At 39.1% G+C, this 18,946-nt stretch overlaps 1 long non-coding RNA gene across 1 annotated transcript in view; it reads right to left on the bottom strand.

Moving 5' to 3' along the window:
* Positions 1-6,457: 6,457 nt before the first annotated feature.
* The window catches only part of LOC309505153, a 240,044-nt gene continuing 227,555 nt past the window's right edge, over positions 6,458-18,946 (bottom strand). Inside the window, exon 3 of the long non-coding RNA XR_014208331.1 lies at positions 6,458-6,683. This is a non-coding gene — a long non-coding RNA (uncharacterized lncRNA). The remainder of the gene's footprint in view (positions 6,684-18,946) is intronic.

Genomic DNA, 18,946 nt, shown 5'->3' with positions numbered 1-18,946 from the left:
CGAGGTGTGTAGCTGAGCCAAAGAGAGTGATCCAGACTTTAGTTTCAGACGTTCAGCAAGCCCAGCTCTGTATTGACCCTTCGGTGTTCATTTGTACATCCAATTATTGAGCAATTGTTATGCTTCGCTCGCTCAAAAGCCATGATATCTCTCGTCTCGTGGACAAACTAAAATCGTGCGCGCGCGTTCCTACTTCCTAGCGCATTTTCTCATGGGCGGAAAATATTCTCTGGGCGGGCAAAGCAGAGACAGGGGAGGTAACATTTCCTCCTTATGACGTCATAAGGAGGAGATTCAAGATCAGTGCGTATGAGCCTCCATTTTCTCAAAGGCAGAGAAAGATAGCAAAAGCTCGATTTACACCGATTGAAATGTTTAGAAACTTGGGGACCATATACAGGCTAGGGGAACTCATATTAATGTTAAAAAACCTCAGTAAGTGAAAATTTCATGTCATGGGACCTTTAAATCAACAGAATAAGTGCTGCCAGCTAACCTGATTTCAGAGAATTACCTGTCTATGTGTGTGTGTGCGCGTGCGTGTGTGTGTGTCCTGGTTTTCCCTATGTTATGGGGACCAAATGTCTCCACAAATATAGTAATACCAGAAATGTTGGCTGTCCGGGAACAATTTTGGCCTTTTTTTTTTTGGTCCCCATGAGGAAACAAACTTATATATCAAACAGAATGATCTTTCTTGAAAATCTAAAATAGCAGAAAGTTTTCTGTGGTGGCTAGGTTTAGGGGTAGAGTTATTGTATGGGAATATAATATATAGCTTGTACAGTATAAAAACCATTGCGTCTATGGAATGTCCCCATAAAACATGGAAACCCATGTGTGTGTGTGTGCGTGTGTGCGTGCGCGCATGCGTGCTTGTGTGTGTGTGTGTGTGTGTGTGTGTGTGTGTGTGTGTGTGTGTGTGTGTGTGTGTGTGTGTTTGTGCTAGTACAACTATCTTTGTGAGGTTTGAGTTTAGACAATCGGAGTGAGGACAAAGAGAGTAAAGTGAGGACATTTTGGCCGGTACTCACTTTCTGAGACCCATTTAAAGGCCTGATTGAGGGGCAAGACTTGGTTATAGGGATACGGTTATGATTAGGTTAAGAGTAAGTTTAGGTTTAGGGCTAGGGCTAGACTACCAGGGAATTGCCCTTAACAATGAACACTTAAGGCCCACAGATTCGTTCATGGCTGAGTCAGATATGAGACCAAGATGAAGTACAAAATAAAGTACAAAATAAACATAACTTTATTAGAAACAGCAAATGACAACAACATTCACCACCCAATTAGAGGAATGCAGAATCACATAATCAGTACATAAACACACTCTGCGTCCGAAATTACATACTCTCTTGAGTAGGTATTTATTTGGAAAAAGTAATTACTTCACGGCCGCTTAAAAAGTATGTTCTGTATAGTATTAATATGTTTAGTATGAAGGTAATCTGGACATACTACATTTGCCATGTTGTCATTATCATGTGACCTACGAGCGTCAGTTACGTCGCTTCACTGCCTTTCACAAATCATCTCCCATGGCCTCATGGGATAGTGTGGTGTGTAAATCATATGCACACTTCAGAATCTCGCTGGAAGTAGTAGGTCATCCGGGAACTTTTTGCCTACTATTTTATGAGTATTGTGAATTCTGACATACTTCTTCTGTCAAATACTGTTTTTCACCTATTAAAAAGTAGGGAAGTATGCGATTTTTGATCTACCACACTCTCCTTATTTCTGAAAGTCATGTCCAAACACATGTGCACTGTCACACCACACCACAGTGCAACACACCCAAAATGTTGAGCGCTGCAATCGGAAGCACCACCACCAAAGCAGAGAGAAAGACAGATCCCTCACACTACCACTGACCATCCCGGCTCCTGGAGAGAAAGCAAAATAATATGTTACGTGCTTGGATGTTTGTTCCCTCCCCTTTTGTTATTGGTTGCTGTGTTTCTCCCCTCTGCTGTCTGTTTCTTCCTGGTTTCCCGCTCTCTGCGATCTCTGAGTTTGCAGGCTTTGCTATTGGTCGGAAACAACCAATCATCGGCTGTGGTTCGGGATATAAGGCACTCTGGAGAATGGAAGAGGTGGAGCTTGGAGCGTTTGTTGGCTGTGCTACTTTTGTTGTTAAAGCTACTGACTTTGTGGTAGTTTGTTGTCTTGCCTGTTTGATTGTGTTAACTTAGAGGATGTCTAAATTGATCACCAGTCCGGAGAGAAGAGAAAAGGAAAGTGCGTCACGTGACATACATATTGCAAACACGTAGAACCTCTGTTAGACACACTAGGTAAGGAGTGTGTGACACTTTGTGTAAGTTTTGTTTAAGTTAGTGAAGCTTTAGTTATGGCATGTTATACGCTGAAGAATTCTTTATTTTCTGTTTTTGGTTTCAGTTAGTTTAGAGTTTAGTTTTGGAGATTTAGTTAGTGTGTGCTTTGGTTTTTTTATTTTTGTTTGTTTAGCACCACTCATCTTCTTTCTCTCTGTGGCTTATTTCAATTATCATTTTTATTTTATTTTTGCTTAAGTTGTATTTAGCTGTAAATAAGTAAAAAAAAATTGTGTTTCCATTTATGTTATATATAATTATAGGAGTGTGTTTGAATTTTATTACGTACGTCTTCCTCATAACTCTATAATTCACACTCGCACCTCATAAAATGAACACATCAACAACAATTTTTGACATTGGGGATAATCATGGATGATGAAGAAGAATTTTAAAATCAGAACACCAGAACATGATGGCGGCTGTTGGGTAATTGTCCAAGCTCACTTTTCAACACCGTGAGACAATGCACTACACACAGTAACTAGAGTTAAGTTTGAAATAACCTGCGTTGGGCCAAGTTATCGCTCAGCTGATCCTCTGAGTGTTGAACGCTGAAACAAACACACTGGTAAAGCAGGAAACGAACACAGTTCGGCAACACACTGGCAATAGCCCATAAAGCAAGGTTGCCAATTTGGCCAAACAATGCAATGCAATAACACAATGCTGTCAGGCAAGCACGGAAAGAGCCCATATAACCCTGGTTGATTCAGACAAATAATCTATAATAAAGCCACAACCAGCAGCTCCTACCCTACAAGCATTCCAGCGCCAATCCAAAAATATGATGACGTAACCAGTGACCTACGGCTGTCTTTATAAGTAGAACACATACATTGAGGACTTTGTGATGACGCGAATCTTCCACCTGCCCCGCTTTCTGCGTAAAATAAAATAATACGTAGACGGGACAGGAAGACAGGAAGTCTTGCTAAGCTTGTGTTTCCAACCATATTGCAGCATTTTCAAAGAACAGCCTGGTGCTGTGCTCTGATTCACAAATTAATACACCGTAGGGAAAGTAATCATTCCTGATTGCAATCATTATAAGCACCTCTTGACTATCGCTGGGAGTTTTTTTTTCATATTTTGTCAAAGCCATCAAACAAATCCAATACGTTTCAATCCCCTTATTGCCTTTCAAATTATGTTGGGGCCCTGTGTTCAGGCCTTTTGCATCAAACTAATGGTTTGAGGCCTTGAGTAGCCTCTTGTAAAGTTTACAGCAAGTCTGATACAGTATGTTCAAAAACATTATTAGACTATTTTTTTTTATTAATTACTTAAAATGCCAGAGGTGAGGTCAGACTGTCCATTTATGACTTCAGGAACTAGTTCACCCTGTTTAGAGCACCACATGATTGGCATCTCTACATTTTTATTTATTGGAACTTTTGCTCATAATAGTCACAAAGCTGGAACATTTTTCCATCTGCCTGAATAGTTTTATGGTGTTCTGTCTGACATATTTGCAGATTCCTAAATGATTGCAGAGGGAGTGACTTTTCCACTAAAGGTAAGAGAGTATATCTGCTACGAGGAAGTATTTTGCTTTTATTTTTATCTATTTATTTATTTATTTTTGTAGATGAATGACAGATGTGAAAGCAGGCCTGGCAACGAGAGGCTCAGCCGGCTCTGGCGTATCTAACAGACAATGTTTTTGAGACTGAGATGTTCCTCACTATGTCCTGTAATTCACAGATGATGAAAAGCCAATGTTAATCACATCTGCAAGGAGAGAATGCGCTGGAGATACTGAAAGAATGTCTGTTGAAGGTAATAATACCAAACGTAGCTTTAAATTGCTCCATGCTATGGTAATAGTTCAGAGCTTATTTGTTGAACGATCAAACTGAATAAACCATAAAGCTCCAGGGCCATGAATTCACATAAAATCTATGATGGAGCCATGATGAATATAATGTGGAGTAACCTAGTTAGTTGACTAAAGCCAGTGGGAAAGCCTGTTTGAAAATGCTTATATCTCTTATATCGAAAGCTACGGCTCGCCATGTCACCATTTTGCCGGTGGCCATCATCACAGAGGTTTGTGAAGGTGTCAACCAAAGGCTTGGGCCCCAAAGGGGTCTGCCAACATTGGTGTAATGGAAAATGTCTCAGAAAACTGTTCAATTCAAAAAGCCCATTGCCTTTCTCTTTCTCTTGAGAGACATTTAGACCTTACTCAGTAAAAGGACTGCCAAGGTTCTGGAACTTTTCAACAACATTAAGAAAGTGTGAAAAAAATAAAATAAAAAAAAGGGGGAAAAGCTTGATGGTCTTTAAAAACATTACTGAACTTAAAATGGCAGGGCAGGCTCAAGAGAAACGTCACTGTAGTGAGTTTTATTTTTAAATGTCGCTCTGGTTACACTCTCACCTCTCACGACCTTACAGTCTCGGCAAACATCTGATATTATATACAACGCACATAACTATAGAACCAATTCTTAATGCGCATGTGAACGCCATCAGCGTTTCTCACAGGTTCGCGTTTAAAGTCTACAGTGGTGGTCAGAATTAATGGCACCCCTGGTAAATAAGATCAAAAATGGCTGTAAAAAATAAATCTGCATTGTTTATCCTTTTGATCTTTCATTCAAAAAAATGTGCAAAAATCTAACCTTTCATTGAAGTAAAAGAATTGAAAGTGGGGGGTAAATCACATTATAAAATAAATGTTTTTCTCCAAAACACGCTGGCCATAATTATTGGCACCCTGTTATTAAATACTTTTTGCAACCTCCTTTTGCCAAGATAACAGCTCTGAGTTTTCTCCTATAACGCCTGATGAGTTTGGAGAATAACTGACAAGAGATCAGAGAGCATTCCTCCATACAGAATCTCTCCAGATCCTTCAGATTCACAAGTTCATGTTAGCGCTTCTTCTCTTCAGTTCAGCCACTAATCTTCTATAGTGTTCAGTTTAGGGGACTGGGACGGTCATGGCAGAAGCTTCATTTTGTGCTCCGTAACACATTTTTGTGTTGATTTTGATGTTTGTTTTGGACCGTTGTCCTGATGGAAGATCCAACCACGGCCCATTATAAGATTTCTAGCAGAAGGAGTCAGGTTTTGATTTTTTATCTGTTGGTATTTGCTAGAATCCATAATACCATGTATCTGAACAAGAAGTCCAGGACCTCCAGCAAATAAATAGGCCCACAACATATAAGATCAAGCAGTATATTTAAACGTAGGCATGGGGTACTTTTTATCCCTGTTTGCACCAAACACATCTGGTGGGTTTGCTGCCAAAAAGCTCTTTTTTTAGTTTCATCTGACCACAGTGCCGTTTGAAGTTCCAGTCGTGTCTGACCACTGAATATGCTGGAGTTTGTTTTTGGATGAGTGAGGAGCATTTTTCTTGAAACCCTCCCAAACAACATGTGGTGATGTAGGGGTTGTTTGATAAATTTTTTTAGGCTTTCTGACCCCAAGACTCAACTAATCTCTGCAATTCTCCATCTGTGATCCTTGGAGAGTCTTTGGCCACTCAAACTTTCCTCCTCACTGTGCATTAAGACAAGACACACGTCCTCTTCCTGGCAGATTCGTAACATCTTTAGTTGATTGGAACTTCTTAATTATTGCCCTGATGGTCAAAATGGGGATTTTCAATTTTTTTGCTATTTTCTTACAGCCACTTTCTATTTTGTGATGCTCAACAATCTTTTGATGCACATCAGAACTATATTCTTTGGTTTTACTCATTGTGATGGATGATTAAGGGCATTTGGCCTTTGTGTATTCGTCATATTTAAACTCCTGTGAAACAAGAAGTCATAGCGAGACAATTTCATGTTCCTAGTCACCCTGGTATGCTAAAAAAAAGGTAAATATTAATAGGAATATACTTCAGAGATATTTTACTCGTAAAAAATTCAAAGGGTGCCAATAATTGTGGCCAACGTGTTTTGGAGAAAAACATTTATTTCATAATGTGATTTACCCCCCACTTTCAATTCTTTTACTTCAATGAAAGGTTAGATTTTTGCAAATTTTTTGAATGAAAGATCAAAAGGATAAACAATGCAGATTTATTTTTTACAGCCATTTTTGATCATATTTTCCAGGGGTGCCATTAATTCTGTCCACCACTGTATGTACAGAGAATGGTGTCGTCTTAGCGGCCCCTAATTTAATAACAAATGATTGTTGCGACGGAAGCGAATCAATCATAACTAACCTTAGCTGGAAATAACTTTACTAAAGAACCGCTATAAAGCCAAAACAATCTCTGTTACCATAAATTATACGTTTATCTCTGTAAAGCTGCTTTGAAACAATCTACATTGTTAAAAGCGCTATATAAATGAAGATGACTTGACTTGACTTGACTTGAATGAGGCAAGGCAAGTGTGTCCTCTAATATCCTAATATCATGTTTCAGGTTTATATTATACTAATTTAATTTATTATGCTATTATATAGATATTTTGAACCTCTAAAAAATGACAAAAAAAGCAACAAATTTGGCCATACCACTCTACATTTCTAGTCTTTTAAAAACGGTACAGATAATGTAATGTTAATTAAATAAAATGCCACTTTTAACAAGAGCAATTTGTAATAATCTCAATATTTCAAAGTACATTTTAGATCATTATGTTTTAATAATATTTTGTCGTGCTTTAAATATGTACACTTATTTTGCAGTTGACTAACATACTAAAGCACATGTAAAGTACTTTATTATAATTGATTATGTTGTAGTGTGTTATTTGAGCTTACAATTACAGTTAAGATATTTTAAAAGTACTAAGTTCATCATTACAAATGTGTAATCACAAATATATAATAAATACTTAATGTACAATGGAATTTAATAATAAAATTACATTTTGAGATGTACTTAAGTCCTACTTAAGTGAGTCAAAAATCACTCTAAAGTTCAGCTAATTAAATTGAACAAATTCAATCTGTAATACATTTTCATTTAATTTAATGCAATTTCATATTCTTTTAAATATATATATATATATATATATATATATATATTTGTTTTGCTCTTTTTTTTGCTATAGTGTACTTTTTTCACTAGTGTGAAAATAATAATAATATATATATATATATATATATATATATATATATATGTATATAGCCTATATTATTATTATTATTATTATTATTTTCACACTAGTGAAAAAAGTACATATATATATTATTATTTTCACCCTAGTGATAAAAAGTATATAAATATATATATATATATATATATATATATATATATATATATATATATATATATATATATATATATATATATATATATATATATATATATATATATCAGATGTGACTTAACCAGTGTTCTAGATAAAATAAAATAAAAGCATGTTTGAGGAGAGAAATGTAAACATTGCTCATGGATTGCCGGTCAGTCATTATTTTGTCTTGCAACAAAAGTAAACATTCAATGGATTTCAGTCAAACAATTACACAATGAGATGTCACCACCTCCAGGCATGGAGCTTCCCTGTGTTAACACTTCATCATAGATCTGTGTGACAAAGCAATCATTGGTGTCATTCCGCTTTTAATCCACCCCAGTGTGTCAATTATAGACATCCTGTGCTGACTAACCCATTTAACCAGTGGCCAGCTGTTACCAGGGTGAAGGTTTGTGCAAAAATTACTCTGAAAAGTAAAGTAAATTCTGAAAAAATATAATTTGCTTGGTATAATTTGCTTGATTTGGTATAATTTGCTTACCACTTATTGCTATCCTATTGTGTTAGTGTGTAATGAAGGTGTTCGTACATAACTTAATGTCTTAGCAAATATCATTCATACATACAAATGTATTAGCAACAGCAAGAAACAAAAAATAACTGATTACATTGCAAGGCTCTGTTCATGCAAACTGAATAAGGTCCCTTCAAATATTATTACAGAACTTCAGTCAAGCTTTTGGCTGAGTTCATCAGACATCTGGACTGGATTTTGTGTTGATATTAAAAAAGGGTTTTTATTTATTATTTTTTACATTTATTTTTTTGGATGGGGTTTAGGGTGTTTAACAATTATATTTAATTATAAAAAACGTAAAAAAAAAAAAAAAAAAAGATTTAACAGATGCTCTTGGAAAACTCTATGTTTATTTGTTTACTCCGTTACTACAGTGGAGTAGCTCACTGCGCTTCTTAACGGTAGGAAAGTTACCAATCTCAAAATATATTTTAGTCTTTTCTGTACACAGTTGTGTGCAGCACAGTTGGTAGGTTGGCAGAAAAATATGCTATGCAGCTCATATTTCGGCGACAACGGTCTTGAAAGGTCATATTTTTCCTGCAAGGTTTTTTTTTATTTAAATTTTTTTACTTTTTCTCCACTTTAGGAAATGTGCCACAACTCAGTTTGTCTAGAAAACTGCATAGAATGTTATAAACTTATGATTTACTCATGAAAACCCACAACCTTATAAAATCACCAATCAACCTGTCATATGACTTTTCATCGTAACACATGCAAGAATCAAGAATGTCACGTAATGAAGGGCTTGGAGTCGACTCCAAAACCAACAAAAGTCATGCAATTTTAGTCCAGTCCATGTGTATAATAGTCATTGAACTATGAAGTCTGGCAGCTCATAGAGCTAAAATAGACTGTAAAAAAAAATCCTGTTGTGGTTGCCAGATATTCACGAAAAAAAGTACCTGTATATTCACCATGTGTGCCCTTTCAAGGGAACTCGCGCTGCGTCAAAGCGCTGTAGGCAGGCATGGATTAACGCTCGGGCCTACTTGGCATTTGGCCAGGGCACTGGGCCAGCAGGGGGCCCTGTCAAATTTATATTATTTTCAAATTATTATTATTATTTTATTGATTTATTTTTTTTCAGTAAAATTGTGTTGAATATTGTGGAATAATGTGATTTTTTGCAGATGCAAAGTATTAACTGGTGAATAAATCAAATAAATAATTTGAAAGTATTGCTGCGCTGTTGAGAGGGACATGTAGAGGTGAGTGAAAATTATTGCGTAATATAAAGTCACGCATTGAAGACGGTTACTCGAAAAACAAAACAAAAATGAGTTTAAAACCACAACCGAGTGGATCAATGAAAAGAAAGAAAAAAAAGGACAAAGAAGCAAGAGAAGCTCAATTGCTACAAAAGCTACCAACAATCTCCAGCTTTTTTTAAAGTTGCGAGTCGCGACGATAACGATAACCGACCTTCGGACCATCTGAGCTGCTTCAGCACTCTCAAACACCTGACCGAGTGAGCAGATGACCAATCAAATCACAGTAGGCGGGCTTTATGTTCACAGAAGCGCGAGCCGAGCGCGAATTCCAGCGCAACACGCTTCACGCTTCAGTCAACGTTCATACAGTGCGAGATAAGAGGCAAAACAGCTGTTTTAAGATAGAAGTTTTAAGCGACCGACAAAAATAATCAGTTTGCAAAGACTGTATCAATCAAAGCTCAGCTTTGGGAAGGGAAGTTATACAGGTCAAGATAAAGAGACTGAGAGAATAAAGAGAGAAGGAGATGGAGATGAGAAAGGAAGAGCAGGTATTGCCCAGAATGAATTGGAAAACTCGTAAACTATGTACAATTTAGCAAAAAATTAAAATAAAAATGTCAAAAAATGTGGTGAAGGGGGCCTTTGAGACATCCGTGCCCAGGGCACATCATCGCCATAATCCGTCCCTGGCTGTAGGAATGCCTCTGCGTGATTGCGTCTTGAAGCACGTATGAAATCAGTCCAGTGGCGTGACGGAACGTCATATGCGGGTGACGTCATCGACCAGGAAACTATAAAGCACACCTGAACTAAACAGCGTCAGTGTCTTCAGCAAGTTCTCTATGTGAAATCTATGTCCCTGGTGTTTTTTGTCTGTCTTAGAACTTTGTAGGCAGGAGTTTTCACACACACACACACACACACACACACACACACACACACACACACACACACACACACACACACACACACACACACACATATATATATATATATATATATATATATTAGGGCTGTCAATCGATTAAAATTTTTTATCGCGATTAATCGCATGATTGTCATGAGTTAACCGCATTTATTAATCGCATTTAATCGCACATTTTTTTATTTGTTCTAAATGTACCTTAAATTAATACTTTTCAAGTTTGTAATACTCTAATCAACGTGGGCATGGGTAAATATAGATGCTTTATGCAAATGTATGTTTATTATTGAAACCATAGTCAATGTAGAGCATAAGGACGAGACATGTTTCAAAGGTCATAGATGTTTTTCAAAGAACTTGTTCATGTCTATTAGACACATGTAGAAAGAACAAAAAAATGCCAGGTTACCATTTCTTTGCACTGAGCAATTTACAAACACAAACATGTTTAGATTTTGCATGACAGGGCAGCTCTTCTGAAAATGCTAAATGTACATTTATTATTTATTATTACATTGTAGTTTGTCTCTCTCTCTGTGCCCATTTTGATGAAGCTAAATTTTCAATAAAACTGTTTTCATTGGTATATTTTACTGTTTCTGTTGTCAAACAACGGAATGAATTTGAAATGGTGACTGAAACGCGACCCATTAAGACATAACCAGCTCTCCCTTCCAAGACGTTAAGTTAATCTGCACAACAATTCTGATAATCGAGCCGTCGTCTGGTGAAATCAAATTCACATAAGATAAAGACAATATCTGTGCTCTGATTTCGGCTATACTTGTAAAATTAGTGAAGCAACATAATATCTGAGCGAATTAAAGCGCTGCTCCTCCGCGCGAGACGCAGAGAGAGAGAGAGAGAGAGAGAGAGAGAGCGCGAGCGAGAGGTGCGCGCGCGTGCTGAGAGAGCAGTACCGGCGGTACCGGTAGATTCTCAGAAACTAAATAAGGTTTGGGCGCTTTGTTGAAGGGAAAAAATCGCTAAAGGGGTCTGCAATGTCGCTAAGTTGGCAACACTGTGTATCTCCATTTCTCCAACTAGAGGTTGGGCCACGGGTCAAACAGAAAATACGTGCTGCGTTAATCGCGCGTTAAAAAAATTAGTGCCGTTAATATGATTTCGCGTTAATGCGTTAACTTTGACAGCCCTAATATATATATATATATATATATATATATATATATATATATATATATATATATATATATATATATATAAACTTTATAATGGTGAGCGAACAACAGTTAAATAGTGTGTTTATCCCTGCCCAATCTACACAATGGCTGGGGATACACGTGTATTGTGTGTTGTTTGTTTGGGAGTGCAGCACGCTCAGTCAGCCCTCGAGGGGGCTGAATGTGAGCATTGTTGTGAGCAGTTGAGAACGCTGTGCTCCCGGCGGGTGTTCTTTGAGGAGGGTGCCTCGGGTTAGAGACAGGCCTTCACCTGCTAGGTCCAGTGTCTCATCTTGGGGTTCAGAAGCACGCTTTGCTGTTACATCCACCCCGAATGTGGCACCGGTCCTGCAATTATCCAGTTCTGAGGAGCTAAATGTTGTAGGTATCGAAACAGTGAAGACTCGCCACTTCTTGTGAAGCAAACAGGCTTTTGAATTGTGTGTTCCTCCCTGCCCTCACTACATTACGAGCAGGTATACATACGATTAAAGTGTTTGTTTGGGGGCAGTGCATGCACGTCAATGGGCTGGCAGTCATCATTCATAAAATGTTCCCTATGTGTAGAAAAGAACATGCACTATCGGGAGTTTTAGCTCCGCCCCTGTTAAGTCTTAAACTGGCTCGGATCTCGTTCTTGCTGTGGCAACGCGCAGATTATGGGTCCACAATATGTTTATAATGCGGAGGAAACTGAGCTGAGGGAGTTCCCCCTTTCTCTCTTTTTCCTATTATCACAATTAAAATGTGTGTTTGCAAGCTATGATTCTTTTTGTATTCAAATATGAATATTAAACCTGTAATTCAGACTATGAAATACTTGTCTGGTTGTTTATTGGCTGCATTTAGGAATTAAATGAAAAATGTTTCTAGCTTTTTAGCTGTATAAAATACTATGCACTTTGTAAAATCCATGCTTATGGGAAGGGCACACGCCGAGTGCTTTGTGCCCTTTCTAAATTCCATGGTTTTGGTAAGGGCGCGCACTGAGTGCTTTGTGCCCTTTCTAAAATCCATGCTTATGGTAAGGGTACGTGCCGAGTGCTTAATGCCCTTTCCAAAATCCATGTTTATAGTAATAATATCCATTGTTCCACAACACAGGAAGTTCCTGAGTTTCGCTTTCGGGGGCAAAGCATAACAATATTGTGTTCTTCCTTTTGGCCTAGCTAAGGTTGCCTGCCAAGAAGAGTGTGCTTTCTCCAGAGGACCACTTTTCTTGCCATGGTTTGGGATTCAACAACGATGCAGGCACATATGTCTCCCGCTCGTATCACTTCAATTATCTCAGCTGTGAACGAAATAATGCTAGGCCAGTCACTCACAGTAAAGCAGTTTCAGAGACTGTTTGGTCTGATGGCAGCAGCGTCCAACATGATACCTTTTGGCCTGTTGTACATGAGACCGTTGCAGTGGTGGCTCAAAATCAAGGGGTTCTCCCCGAGGGGAAAGCCACTCCACAAGATCAAGGATGCCTTCGTGCCTTAGTCATGTGGAAAAAACCTTGGTTTCTATCCCCAAGGACCTGTGTTGGGAGCATGAGTGAGTCGCTCGGCTCGGGGTCTGTAGCTGGACCATCAACTCTCATGGCACATAAATTGTCTGGAAATGCTGGCCGTGTTTCAAGCTCTGAAACACTTCCTCCCATTTTGTACCAACAACACATCGGTGGTCTCTTACATATACCATCAGGGGGGTCTGTGATCGCGCTCCTTATACAAGCTTGCTCACCAGATCCTCCTGTTGGCCGAAGGCAAGTTGCTCTCTCTGAGGGCAGTATACATCCTGGGGTATTTAAATCAGGGAGCAGACATCCTGTTGAGGCAGGGGGCCGAAGCCTGGGGAATGGAGACTCCCCCCCGAGGTGGTGGAGCTCCTTTGGGAGAACTTCGATCAAGCGGAAGTAGATCAGTTTGCATCTCTAGAGAGGATACACTGTCCACTTTGGTTCTCCCTCACTCAGCCAGCTCCTCTTGGGCTGGACGTTATGGTACAGACATGGCAGAGGCTACGTCCATACACCTTTCCCCGATTGCTCTGCTCCCGGGAGTTCTGGAGAGAGTTCACCAGGGACGGGATCTGTCTTCTATTAATAGCCCCGTTCTGGCCGGCCAGAGTATGGTTCTCTGACCTAGTGTCTCTCCTCGACGGCTCTCCTCTGGAGTTTCCGCCCAGGAGCGACCTTCTCTCTCAGGTGAGCGGGTCGATCATTCACCCCCGCCCAGAGTTGTGGAAACTGTGGGCTTGGCCTCTGAGGGGTCCCAGCTCATAGGTTCAGGTCTCTCAACCGAGTTTGTTGAGACCATCCTTCACTCCAGAGCTCTGTCCACAAGGAAATCCTACGCCTTAAGTGGAGATTATTCACTTCCTGGTGCGGAAATCACCAGTTGGACCCAGTTAACTGCCCAGTGGGTGCAGAGCTGGAATTCCTGCAGGAACGATTCTTTGCAGGGTTATCCCCCTTCACACTAAATTGTACATGGCGGCCTTAACTGCTTACCACGCTCCTGTATCTGGTGTGTCTTTGGGGAGACACTCCTTAGTACCCGTTTCCTCCGTGGCACTTTGAGGCTTAGACCTGCAGTTCACACGAGGGTGCCGGCCTGTAATTTGGCTATCATTTTGGAAGGCATTTTGAAATATTTTGCAAATATAATCCCCCCTTTATTTTCTGTAACTCATCAGTTCTAGGCAGCTAGGACAGTTATACTGCATTACTCCTGGCATGCCCGTGATTGACTTGTGCTTTATAGTTCAGGTGTGCTTTATAGTTTCCTGGTTGATGACGTCACCCACATATGACGTTCCATCATGCCATTGGACTGATTTCATACGTACTTCACGATGTAATCACACAGAGGGGTTCCCACAGCGTTTTGACGCAGCATCTCGTTCCCAAAAGGGATGGCTTCACTACTACATTTTTTTTTACAGTTTTGTAAGCACATTGCATAGTTGCTTGGAGTCAATTGTTTTATTTGTGATAATGCATTGAAACATGCAAAATAATGTGGACATATATATTATTTTTTTTTGGCAAGGCTGTCATACAAAATTATTAACTACCATTTCTGTGAAAACAGAAACAGCATCTCATTAAAAATCGAATGAAATGCTGTAATCATTGTCCCACAAAAATGTTGGAAATAATACAAATGTGAATGCATAACTGGTGCCCGCTACGTTCACGTTCACTACGTGCCCGCTAAACTCACAGCACATGTAGAGATGGAGTTCACTGCATTCATTTTCTGTGAACTGAGCTGTTCTGAGATGTGCAAAACACTGGATCATGAGATTATCATGTGAGCAAAGTGCATGCTTCACTTTGTAATGCACAGCACGATCAGACTTATTTAATTAAGTCACATAGCCTTTTTGCGATTTGATAAAAGTACTTGCACTTTAAAGATATTACACTTTCGATTTTAGTTTGTTTGACAGATACTTTGCCAAAGCAATGGCACAAAACAGAACGTTAAAGACCTTTTATGTAATTATGAGATATTTAAATACATTTCCGGTACATTTTGAAAGATTAGACTATGGCAGACTGCCACAGTCTAGCTGATGAATAGGAAACACTAAATAGTTTGAAAATAGGTACTATTGTTGTGCCTCTAGGAACAGTGTTGGGAAACACTGCATTATGATACATCAGTGTTAAACAGGAAGCTTATTTTCCAGTATACAAATTGTGATCTGTGAATCTTTTACATTTCCTCTACAACTGAACTACAACTGAGAATTGGGCACAAGCGTTCCTGGTAGAGCATGTTGATAAAAATATCCTATGTGATGAATTCACTGTCACTTTGAAACAAATGCACAAATGTAAATGTAAGTACAGTACACAGAGAACGCTTGAACAATCTAAAGTTCCTACTTTCATAAAGAGCACCCATTATGCTTTTACCTTTCTTTTTGTGTGTAATAGCTTTTTGCACATGTAAACGATCTGCATAGTTAAAAAAGCAAAAAGTATATGCCAAATTGAGTGAATCTATTCAAAAGAAAACATTTGCCAGATACTCCTCGTTTGTTGACTTTGCTACGTCACCATGTAACATATTTGCATAATGCCGCCTGCTGGCTGCTTTGGCCGCCTTCAAATAACAGCTATAGTTATTGATGTCAAGGAGACACTGTTTTTTTTTTTTTTTTTTTTTTTTTTTTTTATGCAAGGGCAAAAACCTCCAATTCCAACGGCATAGAGACCATATAATGTTTACTGCAGCTCATGAAGCCTCAGGAGCTGAAACACGATTATGGTAAGGGCCATTACATTTCTGACACGCGCTTTCACCAGTCACAACAGACTGGGGCCAGGTGACCAATTAGAGAAGACTGGGCTTTTTGGAAAGGTGGGCTTTAAAGAGAGGAACTAAATCAGGGCATTTTAGGCAGAGGATAAAAAGAGGTGCCGCTTTAATATACGGTATGATACAAATATTAGGTTTATGCAACACATTCTCTCTCCCAATTGGTCACATTATGGACACTTGGTCAGGACCCCTCGGTATCTCTTTTTAACGCAGACGGTACCTCTTTAGCGTAATTTTTCGATGCACCAGGTACTCTATTGCTTTCAGTTGTTTGCCTTATGCATATATTATAAATATTTATACTTTATATGTTGGAGCAACTAACCCCACTCATATCCTAAACATACCCACTTCTCAACAAAATAAAACACATAACAGGCAAATAAAAGTATTCAGTCACAGGTACATATTTCAAAAACTGACCAAAAACCTTATAAAAGTAGTACAAATAACTCATGTTGCATTCCAAGTCTCCTGAAGCCATACGATATCTTTATTTGAAGAACGGAGTGGATCTAAATGCTTTAATCGCTGAAATGATCCTGCATCGTGAACGGCAGATACAGTCATTAGTCGGGTGTATTTCATTCAAAAGATACACCCGACTCTTTAGCATGACGCAATCGGTCACGAGACACGCGATAGCCAATGCCATTTCACAATCAAAGCTAACATAACGCTTATTCGGGCTGCAATTTTTTAATGCATGCATAGGATCAATGGGGGATGGAGACGATGATCACTTTTGGGTTTGTTCACACAAATCAATCATTTGGCTTTGGAACACTTGGTATGTTTTTTACTTTTTGAATAAATTGTGCCTGTAGTCTTATCTGCCTGTTATACCCTGTGTTTTATATTATATAAAACACAAATGGGTAGGTTTAGGGGTTGGGTTACGTGTTCAAACGTGCCTAAACAGCATGAATAAAAACATAAAATTAATGTAAATAAAATTATGCTGGCTGATTAAATTGAGAATCACAACATGTCATAATGGCAAAACCCAATATATAATTTTATCAGGACAATAACATTCCCATACCTAATGTGTCTGTGCATGATCTAAATGAGCATAATAAGGACACTTTAATAGTATAATAATATTTGAACCCAAGAGGATTTTAACCCATATTTTCACTCACAACTCTCAGTAGACTTGCCTCACCACTAAGCCACTGGACCCTACCATCCCGGCTGCTTTATGTTCTTCAGCTGAATGATTCATGAGCTACACTTAGTCTGACCTCCTCACATGTTCCATGTATGAAATTACACACTTTATCAATTAAGGACACATATTTCATGCATTGTACAGTCTTTGTGGCGATGACAGCTTCAATGTATTATAAAAAAAAAAAAAAAAAAATTAATGGGTGAAAGCAATTTTCTGTTCCTCATGAGAGTCTCCAGAGAGTGTGATAGCAAAGCATCTTTACTCAGTAAGTGAAACATGCCCTAATGCCCTGTCATTCTTTACCGCCTCCTTTGATTTATAAACCTGTCACTATGTAGCCACTCCACATCTGAGCAGCTTGCAACTTTGCCTATTTTAATGTGTATGTTTGATGTATCTGACTCATGCCCGACAGTCGCATATGTGCAGCTGCATTGATTAGCTAATATGAATGCATTGAATCCTTTTACATGGAATTACTTTGGAATCAGGTGACTTGGGTATCAGTTGACTGTTTAAGTCTAACCACAGCCAACTATGATGTGTTTAGAAGGCAAAACACTTACACTCACATGCCACTTCTGTGCACCTTGCTAGTACTGGCTTGGACCCTATTTTGCCTTCAGAACTGCCTTAATTCTTCATGGGATAGATTCAACAAGGTGCCTGAAAAACATTCCTCAGAGATTTTAATCCACATTGACATCAAGCAGTTGCTGCATATTTGTTGCTTCACATCCATTATGCAGATCTCCCGGTCCACCACATCGTAAAGGTGCTCTATTGGTTTTTAGATTTGGTGACTGTGGAGGCCATTTGAGTATAGTGAATTCATTGTCATGTTCAAGAAACCAGTTTGAGATGATTTTTGCTTTGTGACATGGTGCATCATTCTGCTGGAAGTAGCCATCAGAAGATGGGCACACTGTGGTCATAAAGGGATGGACATGGTCAGCAACAATACTCAGATAGGCTGTGGTGTTTAAACAATGCTCAATTGGTACTAAAATTAGTATTGGGCCCAAAGTGTGCCAATAAATTATCCCCAACACCATTACACCACTAACACCACCAGCCTGAACCAGACATTGAAGGCAATGTCTGCTTCAGACATTGCCTTCAAAACGCTTCGATCGCCCCCAGGTGGCTGGTCCCAGACAGTATAGGTTATAAACCCCGCCCTCTCCATGTAATCAAATGGCATGCTAGACAAACGAAACAATTCAATTACATATCAAATCCTTTTTTCCAAAGGTAGTTTCTGTCATTTTAAGTAGTTTTTATCACGCTGATGTTAAGTATTCAAGTGTTCGTTTAATATGTTTTTAGTTCGTTTATTTGATGCTATACAAACGGGAGTGTGACGTCATGATTGACGGATGATTGACAGTTTCTCTGAGCGAAGTAGTCACTGACTACGTTTACATGCAGCCAATAACCCGTTCAAAACCGGGATATTAGCAATAACCCGGTCGCGCACGGCCATGTAAACACCGGCAAAAACCCGGATATGCTCATATCCCGGTTTTTAAAAACCCGGATATTATATGTCACCGGTGCAGGCCGGGGCGGACTCGGATGACCAGCCGCCCCTGACTCCAGACACCACCGTGGGGAGCCAACACCACAGGCACGCAACAGATGGACAAAAGAGGAAGCAGGTAATTTGGTTCAAAGGTAACAATCTTTATTGAATAATAATCAACTTGAAGAAAGAATGAGCAACTCCTGTCTTCTCGAGCTATTGGACCGGAGTAGCCGCTGAAACGATTTTCCACTGTCTTCGGGGCACAATGGAACGATAGTGGCTAGGAAGGCTTACTCCACGGCGTTGCTGCACGTCTGCAGGACTCAAACGATAAGTAACAAGTAATGTTTACTTCTTCAACAGCAGATTCTCTTAACAGGACGTGAGAGGGGAATTGTGACTTTAAAACTCACTTCACAGCGTTGCTGCACATCTGCAGGACTCAGGCGGTAGGTAACAGGTAAGGTTTCTTCTCTTAACAGCAGATTCTC

The sequence above is a fragment of the Leuciscus leuciscus genome, assembly GCF_965113295.1.
Source record: "Leuciscus leuciscus genome assembly, chromosome: 8".
NCBI classification, from domain to species: Eukaryota; Metazoa; Chordata; class Actinopteri; order Cypriniformes; family Leuciscidae; genus Leuciscus; species Leuciscus leuciscus.
The sequence above is the reverse complement of the archived record's forward strand: the minus strand, read 5'-3'. Positions and strand labels throughout refer to the sequence as shown.